Source organism: Oncorhynchus gorbuscha, linkage group LG03 (genome assembly GCF_021184085.1).
Source record: "Oncorhynchus gorbuscha isolate QuinsamMale2020 ecotype Even-year linkage group LG03, OgorEven_v1.0, whole genome shotgun sequence".
Classification (NCBI taxonomy): Eukaryota; Metazoa; Chordata; class Actinopteri; order Salmoniformes; family Salmonidae; genus Oncorhynchus; species Oncorhynchus gorbuscha.
Window position 1 is genome coordinate 42,254,214 of NC_060175.1, and position 15,956 is coordinate 42,270,169.

General features: G+C 44.2%; 1 protein-coding gene across 1 annotated transcript in view; it reads left to right on the forward strand.

The window, feature by feature from the left end:
• Positions 1-398: 398 nt before the first annotated feature.
• LOC124031397 (plexin-A2-like) overlaps positions 399-15,956 on the forward strand; it is a 70,919-nt gene continuing 55,361 nt past the window's right edge. Inside the window, exon 1 of the mRNA XM_046342584.1 lies at positions 399-780. The gene's annotated coding sequence lies outside the window, so the exon portion shown is untranslated. The remainder of the gene's footprint in view (positions 781-15,956) is intronic.

The window sequence follows — 15,956 nt, forward strand, 5'->3', positions numbered from 1 at the left end:
GTGGTTGCAGCAATGAACCTACAGATGTCAGTGTTTTAAAGGGAAATGTGACATTTACATCGCCATATAGAGAATGCAGTAAAAAAATGTATATATTCGAACTGGCTCTGATATTAAAATAATTCACACACCCCTCCCCTCCAGTTTATCCTCGATAGACACACTTGAGAACAAGGAACAACGAAATATGAAATGTATTGGATGAAACTGTAATTGAAGTCTTTCTAGCTTTTGTGACTATACGCATGAAGTAAAACACGCAATACAACTGAGCACAGTATGTGAATGTGAGAGCATCAGATGACTCGGTCATGTGGACAGACTTGTCGATGAAGCCAACGCTCAGTCTACGAAAAAATATTGCACTGAGCCCTCGTGAAAGGATGACGCGAGGGAGGTTTGGTTTAATCCGCACACATTGTACGTGAGATGAAAGTAAACTGATGAGAGTCCTGTCTTGAAGCCTACCACCGGCATTCAAACACCGAATGGAAAAGTGAAGAGTCTTTTGAAATGTGTAATTGGGGTTGCGAGTTTAGAAAACACGTAGGCTAAATGTCCATTGATCAAATGAGAGAACTGTTTCAGCGTGATACATGAGAATCAAAATTGTCGCATCCTGAACGTTTTTCTCTCAGTATATGGACATTGCGCGCATCACCGCTGACTGTGCCATTGTGGGACATTTTCCAACCCCAAAGGAAGGACACTGAATCCAGCAGATCCTTTATTAATTCAACACACTAGACACATCATGACTGAGACTTTCTACTGCTCAAGGTGAGTACCATACTAAGATTGATAATTGCAACCCATGAGGACGAAATTGTAAAATTGTGTTACTTTACGCGACCAGGGCGCATTGAAATGACAAGCGCGCGTCCAAAATAAATGAGCTACTGGTACATTCTTATTGTTCGGAATGTATTTACATACCGGTATATTATTTCAGTGTGTAGGCTATTCCAATTGTAACAATTCCGTAGAAGTCATGTTGAATTGAGTTATAGTCTACTGTGATATCATCTCGTTTTCCCAGACAGTGAGCAGCTGATGGGCACATAACGCATGCAGCACGCATATGCTTCATGACTTATTTATATGGATATAAAGTATCTATCTGGAATATCTCAGATTCGGATACATTCTCTATGGAGTCTCTCTTTAGTGGTACTGCACAATCATGGACATATTTCTCTATAGAGGTATCATCTGGTATGATCATGAGAACACCAAGATTAGACCTCTGTGGGAAATGGGTTTTTGAGGCAGGCACTTTACTTGATTGCCAACTGTCAGGGATTCTGGGTTTAGGCAGCAGCAGCACACACAACCTAAATATCCTTTCATGAGATGTCATTGTAAATATGAATTTGTTCTGAACTGACTTGCCTAGTTAAATAAAGGTTCAATAAAAATAAACAAAATCATCATCATCATCATCATCATCATCATCATCATCATCATCATCATCATCATCATCATCATCATCCTCAATGGGCATACATCAAAATGTGCATCCTCATAGAGATAAATGCATCAGGTACCACCGAACCAGCTGTGGAGAGAGTTATCTAATCCTGTTGAGAGTTGTTTGGCCATTATCTGTAGTTGTATGTAGTTTACTGGAGCTTCGGTATACATAGCCAGCCTTGGCACAGGAGTGAGAGTAGAATGTATTGGGTTGATGGAGACAAAGTGCAAAGCGGAGAAGAGTTGGAGCCTAAACAGCCAGAGTAGATGCAGCTGCAGTGCAAACTTCCACAATGATGTTTACCAAGCTCATCTCATCTTTGTTCTGTGTGTGTATTTGGGAGAGGTATTGGATTTGGTGCCTTTTAGACTCTCCCAGTCAAGCAAACCAGATGGACCCAGGGCTCTCTGTGTTCCTGCTTATCTCACTGGCCAGTTGGACTGGATTTATTCAGATGGTCCCACCAGAGCTATAAAGCTTCTCACAGAGAGGGAGATTGGCCTCTCTCTCTGTTTGCTCACTAATGCCAGGCCGCTACTTTATCAGTTGCTTGCTAAATTTAGAATTTAAATGGGTCTTTATTTTTGTTCATTTTTTATTGCTACACTGTAATATAATGAGATTGCATTTTCCTTTGGAGGTGACTCAGAATTGCTTCCATTACTGTATTTCTCTATATATTTATTTGCAAGTGCCAATGGCAAACAGAGTGCTATTTTGTTGCAGCACAACTTTGTGTAATGTATTGATTTAATGAGACTTAGTGTAATGTATTGATTTAATGAGACTTTCTGTAATCTACTGATTAGATAATATGTAACATCTGTCATGGACTCTCGTTTTCATTGCCTTTCATCAGTCATGAGTTCCCTTCATATCTTTAGATTGAATGTTGCAGCACTGCCTTGTGTGTTCTTTACCGAGGTGTCATGATCCCCCTTTGGAAAGGGTTATTGATTTAAACACAGATTATAGATAAAAGAATACAGTTCACTCACATATGAGATATATTTAGCGTGGCGTGGTAGCCTTATCAAATGTTGACACTATATAACTATGGTTGTTGTGTGATCAAATCAAATCAAAGTTTATTTGTCACGTGCGCCGAATACACCTTACAGTGAAATGCTTACTTACAGACTATAATCAATGGTGCGAGAAAAAAAAGGTGTGTATGTGTGTGTGTGTGTGTGTGTGTGGTGTAGGTAAGTAAAGAAATAAAACAACAGTAAAAAGACATTTGAAAAAAGAGTAGCAAGGCTATATACAGACACCTGTTAGTCAGGCTTATTGAGGTAGTATGTAGGTATCGTTAAAGTGACTATGCATATGTGATGAACAGAAATAGGGGTTGGCGGGTGGTGGGATGGGAGCACTGGTTGGTCGGGCCAATTTAGGTAGTATGTACATGAATGTATAGTTAAAGTGACTATGCATATAAGGTAAACAGAGAGTAGCAGCAGCGTAAAAGAGAGGTTGGGGGGAGGCACACAATGCAAATAGTTACCTGTTCAGGAGTCTTATGGCTTGGGGGAAAAAACTGTTGAGAAGCATTTTGGTCCTAGACTTGGCACTCCGGTACCGCTTGCCATGCGGTAGTAGAGAGAACAGTCTATGACTGGGGTGGCTGGGGTCTTTGACAATTTTTAGGGCCTTCCTCTGACACCGCCTGGTGTTGAGGTCCTGGATGGCAGGCAGCTTTGCCCCAGTGATGTACTGGGCCATACGCACTACCCTCTGAAGTGCCTTGCGGTCGGAGGCCGAGCAATTGCCGTACCAGGCAGTGAGGCAACCGGTCAGGATGCTCTCGATGTTGCAGCTGTAGAACCTTTTGAGGATCTCAGGACCCATGCCAAATATTTTTATTTTCCTGAGGGGGAATAGGCTTTGCCGTGCCCTCTTCACGACTCTCTTGGTGTGTTTGGACCAATCTAGTCTGTTGTTGATGTGGACACCACGGAATTTGAAGCTCTCAACCTGCCCCACTACAGCCCCGTCGATAAGAATGGGGACGTGCCCGGTGCTCCTTTTCCTGTAGTCCACAATCATCTCCTTAGTCTTGGTTACGTTGAGGGATAGGTTGTCTCTGACCTCCTCCCTATAGGCTGTCTCGTCGTTGTCTGATCAGGCCTACCACTGTTGTGTCATCAGCAAACTTAATGCTGGTGTTGGAGTCGTGCCTGGCCATGCAGTCGTGGGTGAACAGGGAGTACAGGAGGGGACTGAGCAGGAGGGGACCCATGGGGAGCTCCAGTGTTGAGGATCAGCGTGGCAGATGTGTTGCTACCTACCCTCACCACCTGGGGGCGGCCTGTCAGGAAGTCCAGGATCCAGTTACAGAGGGAGGTGTTTAGTCCCTGGATCCTTAGCTTGGTGATGAGCTTTGATGGTACTATGGTGTTGAACGCTGAGCTGTAGTCAATGAACAGCATTCTCACATAGGTGTTCCTCAAAACATCATCAGGAGCAATGTGGGTCAGCGGCAATGCCCTGTACTCTAGTCGCAGTAGTAAGTCAGGCAAATTAGTGTATGTAAGACAATTACATGGTGTGTGACTGCACGGCAGCTCACTACCCAGAGCTGGAAACTCCCCCGTTGCCCACGGAGACACTGATTAAACACAACTTCTTAGATGCTACAGCCTGAGGAGAAGAGCATATGTGAAAGAGGGAGCGTCACAAAGAAAGGCAGGGAGACAGAGTATGAGAGTAAGAAAGATAAATAAAATCCCCCAAATGAACAAACATTTCCTGTAGCTATTGTGCTCCCTCTTCTCTTACCTCATCAGTCCCCCCTCAAGCACCTGTTTATTTAGAGCATGAGCCAACATTAAGGTAAAACGACTGTACATTTATATTCAAAGTAGTGGAGAGTGTGGGAGGGGAGATACAGGTGGAGGGAAACAGTGAGCTCACCTGCCATATGGTTCCTTTGGCAGTACACTGCATGCAGGGATTGCTATCTTGCAATATGGCACAATGCCTACAGATTGTTATCACTATTGTCAATGTAAATGCTGCTGTCACAGTGCTATTGTATTGGTTGATCTCCTACAGGCTACTTCCATGTTGATTTGTAATCTCTGGCACTTTGTGATGGCATTGTGCCAGTGTAAATGGGTGAGCCTTTTAGATATTAAGTGAGACACACTGATGAATTAGTGAGAGAACGAGACCAATGACAGGACATTGAGTAGATGAGCAGGGTTGAGAACTAAGAGATAAGAGCAGAGATAAAGAGATATACAGGACTCTAGGAGGGAACTTGACAGTGTCAGACATGTAATGTGTGTGAGGAGGAAGCAATTCTGCATACTGTATAGGGGAACATGATTTGTGCAGCAAAGTCAGTCTCTATGATTTTATTCCCTGTACCGTGCCCTTGACTCAGGCATTAGTGCAGCGTTTCAAGGTAGGGGCAGGACGGACCCTCCAGACCATGGGAAGAAGCTAGGCTGATGCTTGTATTTGCATAGCTCTGTGTGTGAGCTACCTCCTTGGCCTTATTTACATTTAGGATTAAATCTGGAATGGGTGCTGCCGGTGCACCGGAGACTCCAGAGAGGAAGTTGTGAATAGTAGACAGCATGAATTGTCTCTCCTCCTCTTCCCTGTTTGCTGTGTTTCTCTCTGGGCTTCCAGCGATTTTTGTCAGCAGTGAAGGTAGCAGATGCTCTGTAAATCTTTGATCGTAATTATTCGTGCCAGCTACCTCTATCATTGGCATCCTCCTCCCTACACAGCCATATGGGCCAGTTGAGGGAAATTGAGGAAACATACAGCCTTGGTCTGAATCAGTTATTATTGGCTTTGTGTGCATGTCCATATAAGGGTGTGTGTGCATGTGTGAATATGTGCTTCATGTGTTTCGTTCTATTGTGTATGTTACTTCCTCCTCATATGCTGTACTCTTTACCCGGAATCCTACTTTGTATATGGAAGTCTACTGTCTATCAGATGAGAGAGCAACATCTGCACTGCTTTCACTTTTCTATCCTGAATGATTGATGCCAACAAACCTTACACAGTATAGCGAACTATACAGTCATACCTGATCTACAGGGGCAGTTACAATAACTGCAGGATGTCGTAAGCAATACCAAAAAATGAACTCATGGCAGAAACGGACTGTCATATTGTACCAGCACAAAACTGACTGAGTATCTAGCTGAGGGAACACTTCCAAACAGAACTCTATAGTTGTTCCTTGTCCCTGTCCCAATCACACTGGAGAAGAGAGCTTGTATTTCACTGGCCTTATTCCACATTCCCATCAGTTATTATTCCAACAGTGCACTAGTAGCTTTACTCTTTCCATTGTTCTGTTTCTAGTCACTACCAATAGGCGTGCCGTAGCAGCTACAGCAGAACATAGTGGGCCTCTGTCTTTCACTGAATGCTGAATTATAGAAGACCTGGTATTGCACTTGGGCTGCACAGGTCACTTTGACTTTCCATTTACATTTACATTTAAGTCATTTAGCAGACGCTCTTATCCAGAGCGACTTACAAATTGGTGCATTCACCTTATGACATCCAGTGGAACAACCACTTTACAATAGTGCATCTAAATATTTTAAGGGGGGGGTGAGAAGGATTACTTTATCCTATCCTAGGTATTCCTTAAAGAGGTGGGGTTTCAGGTGTCTCCGGAAGGTGGTGATTGACTCCGCTGTCCTGGCGTCGTGAGGGAGTTTGTTCCACCATTGGGGAGCCAGAGCAGCGAACAGTTTTGACTGAGCTGAGCGGGAACTGTACTTCCTCAGTGGTAGGGAGGCGAGCAGGCCAGAGGTGGATGAACGCAGTGCCCTTATTTGGGTGTAGGGCCTGATCAGAGCCTGGAGGTACTGAGGTGCCGTTCCCCTCACAGCTCCGTAGGCAAGCACCATGGTCTTGTAGCGGATGCGAGCTTCAACTGGAAGCCAGTGGAGAGAGCGGAGGAGCGGGGTGACGTGAGAGAACTTGGGAAGGTTGAACACTAGACGGGCTGCGGCGTTCTGGATGAGTTGTAGGGGTTTAATGGCACAGGCAGGGAGCCCAGCCAACAGCGAGTTGCAGTAATCCAGACGGGAGATGACAAGTGCCTGGATTAGGACCTGCGCCGCTTCCTGTGTGAGGCAGGGTCGTACTCTGCGGATGTTGTAGAGCATGAACCTACAGGAACGGGCCACCGCCTTGATATTAGTTGAGAACGACAGTTTGTTGTCCAGGATCACGCCAAGGTTCTTAGCGCTCCCATTTGATTGTCATCATACAGTACATACAACATGAGCACTCCCTGATTCAAATCCTGTTTCAAGTCACAATGAGCCAGTAGAGATCTACAGTGAAAGGTATGGAAGACAGAGCCCAGGGAAGTTAATTTATGAATGAATCTGACTATGGCAATATTGGGATGTTCTATATTTCTATGCGGACCGAGAATACTGCAGTGTTGCATAAATGTCTATTTTATCGCTGTGCATAATGCCATGCATTGTCAAGAGGTCACTGATTGTGTTTTGGCAATATGCTTGAAGAGATTCCTTTCCACAACCTTGGTTCACCACCCTGTGGTTTTTTATGAGTATACCATTCTAGATTGATAGAGTGCTGTTTTATGGTTCCCCATAAACGTCCTCTGCTACCCTGCCATCATTCTTAATGCTTGGTCTCTAAAGCTAGCAATCTGAGAATTGTTCACTGAACAACACAATTGATATAAAAATGATATTACGTGTAACAAACAATCCAACAAACTATGCTATCAAATAAAATTATGAATAGCTTGAATTTATTTGAAGAGGGATATGGTCACTAAATGGTAGAATTCACTGCTTGTATGCCTATCCAATAATCACAGTATTGAGTGGTTTAAATGAACATCCATATGTCATTATAGCCATTTTAGAGCTGAATGTGGGTTTGTAAGAAGGCCAATAAAAGCAGAATCCATAGCCCCGGGCCTGGCCCTCCAATGAGAACACAAATAAGACAGGAGTGGAGTGATCACAAAACATTTATTTTACCATAAACCCCACAGGTCCCATGTGATTAAATCTGACATTCGTTTAAAAGTCATCGTTAACAAAGACGACACTTTCATGTCCTAATTCCTCTTCCCATCACTGTAGGTACCAGTGTCAGCCTCCGGCTCTGGCTCGCTCTCCCCCCCATCTCCACCACGTATGACCTACTTCTGTCTCCGCATCATTGTAAACAGATCTACTAATTGCTTTCATTTATTCATTTGGAAGTCAAGTTCTGTTGGGGCTGGCGCCCTCCCTGTTCATTCATGTGTGACGTGTACAATTCTCCCCTCCCCCCATGACTCATCCACATGGATTTGTGGCAGACCCCATGACAAAGGTATCCCATCAGGCTTTGTGATTTAGCCAATGATTAAATGAGTGCCATTTTGAGTGCGAGACATTTTTGCAGTGTCCCATTGTGACTAACCTAGAAGTGTGGCACATGACAATATACCGAACAGAATGCATTGACAAGCTCTAGAAGGAATGAAGATATCTTTATGGATATATGGCTTTGTAAAGTTTTTGTCAACGCCCTTGATATTCCACCCTAAAACCTAGAAGTGGGGAACATTGATTTTGAGCAATTCTCTGGAGGCAGTGCAGGATTGATATGACCAGATCACATACAGATGTTAATTTGATCACTCTTTTGTTTGTCCTTGTTGCTAAAATATGCAGATGAGTTTCGTGATTTACATAAATTCACGGAAAACCCACACTAACATCCGTTATATTAACAGTATTGTACTTTTCATGTAGCCTACCTTTGACCAGCTAATAGCCTAACCATCGATCAAGCAACATCAAGGCCTAAACCTGTTCAAATCCTGTTGCTGCAGGATCATTTTGCTGTGCAAATATTGGTCCAATGAAGATCCTATATCTGTACACTCCTGTCCCTGTGCCTCCAACCTGTGTTATTACTCTGTTTTGTCCAGCCTGATCAGACTAGGCCACAAGACACACAATTTTCATCACATCTGATGTAATAACACAAATCTATTGTTGAATCAGTGTGAGAACATTGTGTCTGTCCTGCAGCCTGAAAGATGGTGTCAGAGTCTGTCTGATTCCAATCTTCTCACATGTTATCAGCCTGTGACCAGCAGGAGCCTCAAAGGCTGCTGCAAATGGAACGCATTGGGCCCCACTGAGCCATAAAGTACAATAAGCACTGTGCATGAAGTGCATAAAGGGGGAGAAGGAGACATATTTCTGTGATCATTTTAGTTCATGTTTATGTATGGTTACAGACGGTTACCCTCCAATGAATCACACATAATAAGACACTACAGAGTTTATGCCAGAATGTCACCCCAATGCATGCTGAAAACATAGGCACAGCCCTGTGGATCTTGGTGGGTTTCTAAAGGTCAAATAAAAAATGGTGGCAAGAAATTTTGACTCAGATTGGTGCCCGCCACCGTAGCCAGAGGCCTGAGCATGTTCTTCTATGAGTTTGTGTGAATGAGTCACGTCTGGGGCTGAGGCTGGGGTTGGCAGGAGCGTATCTGACTGACGAGGCAGTGTATTCAGCAGGGAGGGCTGCAGCCAGCAAGATGCTGTCTCTACAATCTAGGGTAAACAGAGCAGCATTACCGCACGCCTCAGACGAGACTGAATCGAGAAGAAAATAAATAGATGGGCTGTTGTTACTTCCTGCTTCGCGCCCACCTTGTTATGTTTAACTTGATCTTCACAACACTGAATTAACCTCTGTAGGTCTCTGTATTGCGGAACTAAAATTGAGGGATGACCTATCATTTTGCACAGACACAGGCACAACACTTGAGGCGCAACTAACATCTTAAAGCAAATTATGTTGAGGTTCATAACACTGAAGTTTGTCATATGATTTTGGATTGGAATGATTTAGAATAAAATATTGGATTTCCCAAACCACTGAACACAGCAACTCAAGGTGGTCTTCCATGATATTGTAAACTGGGAGCTTAATATAGAGTTTGAAATGGGGTGTACTCCTGGGGGGATAAAAATGATTAGTGACAATCCATTTGCTTGCGGAACCTGTTAATGGAATTCACTCTCTGCATGTACAACAATGAAATGCTGCATAGAGACAAACCAGATTGCCCTGAAGCCATCATAAAACAGAGCTACAACTCACACCTGTGTGTGAATCCTGTAGAAGGCCCCAGAGACTCACTAGGCTAAGGCTATTCATTATATTTTACTACAAAGACCAACTGAATACAGTATGTTATTATATAACCACATGTATACCAAGATGGCATAGCAGTCAGACGTCCTCGTCTTGTCGTGTCCCGTGTATATATATTTACATCTTTCTTCGCATATCTTTTAGATATTTTCTTTTCTAAAAACTCAACTTCAAAACAATCTCCTGCAACCCGCCTCACCAATTAAAAAAAGGCATTATTTACCTCAAATCTGAAATCCACAATAGAAGCTAGCCAGAAGCTAACCAGAAGCTAGCCTGAAGCTAGTCAGAAGCTAACCAGAAGCTAGCCAGAAGCTAGCCAGAAGCTAACCAGAAGCTAGTCAGAAGCTAACCAGAAGCTAGCCAGAAGCTAGCCAGTTTACTGGCTAACGTTCGTATTCAGCTAAACACGGTTTGTGGTCATCAGCTATCCTTTAGCTTGAAAAGCTATCGTCAGTTTTGTACAACGCGACTCAGACCAGAACATATCGGACCTATTTTTCTCTCCATATCCCCGGATTTCAACCGCAAGCTCTGGACATTTACTCCTGGATCTCGCAGCTAGCTAGCTGCTATCCGTGTGACTATTGGAAAATGTCGATCCCGGAGCAAACATCAACTATTCCGGAGCTAGCCAGCTGAAGAGTTCCATCAGCCACTTCTGGGCTACAATCACCTATCCAGAACCATTTTACTGCCGATGTGGAGCCCCACCGGGCCTTCACGACTGGCCTACCGACGTTATCTGCCCGAGGGAGTTATCCAACTGGCCTCTCCGTCGCGATGTTACCTGAACGCCCATCTGCGGCCCGCTAATTGTTAGCTGTCTTATCGGCTGCTATGTGAATAGGTCTATCGGACAATTTTTCTTGGGTCACTATAACTATATATATTTTGCCATTCGGATTGATCCCCTCTACCACACAGAACCCCACTAATCTACCGCCGGAAACGCACGAGGTGGCTAAAAACAGACCTCCATCCTATGCTAGCTTGCTAACGATGGCCCGGCTAGCTGTTTGAATCGCCGTGACCCCAACCAACCTCACTACTCACTGGACCCTTATGATCACTCGACTAAGCATGCCTCTCCTTAATGTCAATATGCCTTGTCCATTGCTGTTCTGGTTAGTGTTTATTGGCTTATTTCACTGTAGAGCCTCTAGCCCTGCTCATTATACCTTATCCAACCTTTCAGTTCCACCAGCCTCAATTATGTTTCTAGAGACAATATCTCTCTCATCATCACTCAATACCTAGGTTTACCTCAACTGTATTCACATCCTATCATACCTTTGTCTGTACATTATACCTTGAAGCTATTTTATCACCCCCAGAAACGTCCTTTTACTCTCTGTTCCGAACGTTCTAGATGACCAATTCTCATAGCTTTTAGCCGTACCCTTATCCTACTCCTCCTCTGTTCCTCTGGTGATGTAGAGGTGAATCCAGGCCCTGCAGTGCCTAGCTCCACTCCTATTCCCCAGGCGCTCTCTTTTGATGACTTCTGTAACCGTAATAGCCTTGGTTTTATGCATGTTAACATTAGAAGCCTCCTCTCTAAGTTTGTTTTATTCACTGCTTTAGCACACTCTGCCAACCCGGATGTTCTAGCCGTGTCTGAATCCTGGCTTAGGAAGACCACCAAAAATTCTGAAGTTTCCATCCCTAACTATAACATTTTCCGACAAGATAGAACGGCCAAAGGGGGCGGTGTTGCAGTCTACTGCAAAGATAGCCTGCAGAGTTCTGTCCTACTATCCAGGTCTGTACTCAAACAATTTGAACTTCTACTTTTAAAAATCCACCACTCTAAAAACAAGTCTCTCACCATTGCCGCCTGCTATAGACTACCCTCTGCCGCCAGCTGTGCTCTGGACACCATATGTGAACTGATTGCCCCCCACCTATCTTCACAGCTCGTGCTGCTAGGCGACCTAAACTGGAACATGCTTAACACCCCAGCCATCCTACAATCTAAGCTTGATGCCCTCAATCTCACACAAATTATCAATGAACCTACCAGGTACCACCCCAAAGCCGTAAACACAAGCACCCTCATAGATATCATCCTAACCAACTTGCCCTCTAAATACACCTCTGCTGTTTTCAAGCAAGATCTCAGCGATCACTGCCTCATTGCCTGCATCTGTAATGAGTCAGCGGTCAAACGGTAGCGTAGCCTAGTGGTTAGAGCGTTGGACTCGTAACCGGAAGGTTGCGAGTTCAAACCCCCGAGCTGACAAGGTACAAATCTGTCATTCTGCCCCTGAACAGGCAGTTAACCCACTGTTCCCAGGCCGTCATTGAAAATAAGAATATGTTCTTAACTGACTTGCCTGGTTAAATAAAGGTACAATTTAAAAAAAAATTAAAATTAAAAACGACCTCCACTCATCACTGTCAAACGCTCCCTGAAACACTTCAGCGAGCAGGCCTTTCTAATCGACCTGGCCAGGGTATCCTGGAAGGATATTGATCTCATCCCGTCAGTAGAGGATGCCTGGTTATTAAAAAGAAAAAGCCTTCCTCACCATCTTAAATAAGCATGCCCCATTCAAGAAATTTAGAACCAGAAACAGATATCGCCCTTGGTTCTCTCCAGACCTGACTGACCTTAACCAACACAACAACATCCTATGGCGTTCTGCATTAGCATCGAACAGCCCCTGTGATATGCAACTTTTCAGGAAAGCTAGAAACCAATATATACAGGCAGTTAGAAAAGAAAAGGCTAGCTTTTTCAAGCAGAAATTTGCTTCCTGCAACACAAACTCAAAAAAGTTCTGGGACACTGTAAAGTCCATGGAGAATAAGAACACCTCCTCCCAGCTGCCCACTGCACTGAGGATAGGAAACAATGTCACCACCGATAAATCCACTACAATTGAGAATTTCAAGAGGCATTTTTCTACGGCTGGTCATGCTTTCCACCTGGCTACCCCTACACCGGTCAACAGCACTGCACCAACCCACAGCAGCTCACACAACCATTTCCCATTTCTCCTTCTCTCAAATCCAGTCAGCTGATGTTCTGAAAGAGCTGCAACATCTGGACACCTACAAACCAGCCTTGGCTAGATAATCTGGACCTTTTCTTTCTAAAATGATCTGCCGAAATTGTTGCAATCCCTATTACTAGCCTGTTTAACCTCTCCTTCGTGCCGTCTGAGATTCCCAAAGATTGGAAAGCAGCTGCGGTCATCCCCCTCTTCAAAGGGGAGGACACTCTTGACCCAAACTGCTACAGACCGATATCTATCCTACCCTGCCTTTCTAAGGTCTTCGAAAGCCAAATCAACAAACAGATTACCGACCATTTTGAATCCCACCATACCTTCTCCGCTATACAATCTGGTTTCAGAGCTGGTCATGGGTGCAACTCAGCCACGCTCAAGGTCCTAAACGATACCTTAACCGCCATCGATAAGAAACAATACTGTGCAGCCGTATTCATTGACCTGGCTAAGGCTTTCAACTCTGTCAATCACCACATCCTCATCGGCAGACTTGATAGCCTTGGTTTCTCAAAGGATTGCCTCGCCTGGTTGACCAACTACTTATCTGATAGAGTTCAGTGTGTCAAATCGGAGGGCCTGTTGTCCGGGCCTCTGGCAGTCTCTATGGGGGTGCCACAGGGTTCAATTCTTGGACCGACTCTCCTCTCTGTATACATCAATGATGTCGCTCTTGCTGCTGGCGAGTCTCTGATCCACCTCTACGCAGACGACATCATTCTGTATATTTCTGGCCATTCTTTGGACACTGTGTTAATAACACTCCAGATGAGCTTCAATGCCATACAATTATCCTTCTGTGGCCTCCAATTGCTTATAAATACAAGTAAAACTAAATGCATGCTCTTCAACCGATCGCTGCCTGCACCTGCCCGCCCGTCCAACATCACTACTCTGGACGGTTCTGACTTAGAATATGTGGACAACTACAAATACCTAGGTGTCTGGTTAGACTGTAAACTCTCCTTCCAGACTCACATCAAACATCTCCAATCCAAAGTTAAATCTAGAATCGGCTTCCTATTTCGCATAAAGCATCCTTCACACTACCGATCCTCGACTTCGGCGATGTAATTTACAAAATAGCCTCCAATACCCTACTCAATAAATTGGATGCAGTCTATCACAGTGCCATCCGTTTTGTTACCAAAGCCCAATGTACTACCCGCCATTGCGACCTGTACACTCTCGTTGGCTGGCCCTCGCTTCATACTCGTCACCAAACCCACTGGCTCCAGTCACCCTTATCTCAGCTCGATGGTCACCATAGCAGCACCCACCTGTAGCACGCTCTGCAGCAGGTAAATCTCTCTGGTCACCCCCAAAACCAATTCTTCCTTTGGCCGCCTCTCCTTCCAGTTCTCTGCTGCCAATGACTGGAACAAACTACAAAAATCTCTGAAACTGGAAACACTTATCTCCCTCACTAGCTTTAAGAACCAGCTGTCAGAGCAGCTCACAGATTACTGCACCTGTACATAGCCTATCTATAATTTAGCCCAAACAACTACCTCTCCCCCTACTGTATTTATTAATATTTCTACTTTGCACATTCTTCCACTGCAAATCTACCACTCCAGTGTTTTACTTGCTATATTGTATTTACTTCGCCACCATGGCCTTTTTTTGCCTTTGCCTCCCTTATCTCACCTCATTTGCTCACATTGTATATAGACTTATTTTTCTACTGTATTATTGACTGTATGTTTGTTTTTTGACTGTATGTTTGTAACTCTGTGTTGTTGTATTTGTCCAACTGCTTTGCTTTATCTAGGCCAGGTCGCAATTGTAAATGAGAACTTGTTCTCAACCTGCGTACCTGGTTAAATAAAGGTGAAATAAAATAAATACATATCAGAATAGAAACTAGATCAGGAAAGTCTCAGAGTAAGGGCTCTAAAATTTCAATCAATTCCCTGGTTTTCCAGGAAATCCGGAATTTTACAGCCCTGTTCAGAGTGTACATCATGCAGACGTGAGAAAGGCACTGTCAGGAGTTAGCATCTCTTGCTCTCCCTCCCAAGGGCCACAGGATTGAACTTTTATGTGGATCCTGCAGAGTACAGCCTGCAAGGGCAATGACACATTTTCTTTTTTATCTGGATATAGAGAGTTTTGACATTTTCCTTCTAACATCCAGCTTTAAATTTGTAGCTGACATGAATTGCAACCAAATAACTGCATGATGACAGGATGACAACATAACAGGGCAGCAATGCCGGGGACAGTATGTACATAGTGCATAAAACATTAAGAACACCTTCCTAATATCCTAATATTGAGTTGTGCCCCCTTTTGCCCTCAGAACAGCCTCAATTTGTTGGGGCATGGATATCTCCAAGGTGTCTAACGCGTTTCACAGGGATGCTGGCCAATGTTGACTCCAATGCTTCCCAAAGTTGTGTCAAGATGGCGGGATGTCCTTTCGGTGATGGACCAATCTTGATACACATGGGAAACTGTTGAACCTGAAAAACCCAACAGCATTGCAGTTCTTGACACAAACCGGTGCACCTGGCACCTACTACCATACCTCATTCAAAGATACTTACATCTTTTGTCTTGCCCATTGACCCTCTGAATGCCACACACACACAATCCATGTCGCAATTGTCTCAAGGCTTAAAAATTGGATTTGGATTTAACAATTGACAAGGAATCATAGCGTTCACCTGGATTCACCTGGTCAGTCTGCCATGGAAAGAGCAGGTGTGCCTAATGTTTTGTACACCAGTGTATAATTGTCATCAGTTTGAGGGTGAGTATATAATAGGATATGTGTTGTATGTTGCAGAGAACAGGGAGAGAATACACAAAGTGTCTGCCTGCCAAAGGGACAAGAGGAAACAGGGACACTCCAGTGATTTCCCCCCCGACGTCTTTGAGGCAGGGACAGATGGAGAGGAGATGCTGGAGTGGAGCTGGAGAAAACCCAGACACCACCGTGTCAGTCCTCCACTCCTGTCTGTCCTCTCCATCCCTGGCTCCTACACAACACACCCTGTCGGACACCCTGTTAGTAGTAGCAATGGAGTGCAGCCATGGCCACTGCTGTCCACTGCGAGGACACAAATTACCATTTATATTTAAACTTTATTCTAAACAGGAAGTCTCATTGAGCTAAATTATCTATTTTTCTATCTTAAGGGGACCTAGGACAGAGAAAGAAGGCAATTGTCTCCACGCTAAAGGCTTTGAGCTGGTCAGGGGCTTCCGTACCATTCCACTGGGAAGTTGAATGTTTTGTGAAGCAGTAGTACAGTAGAGAG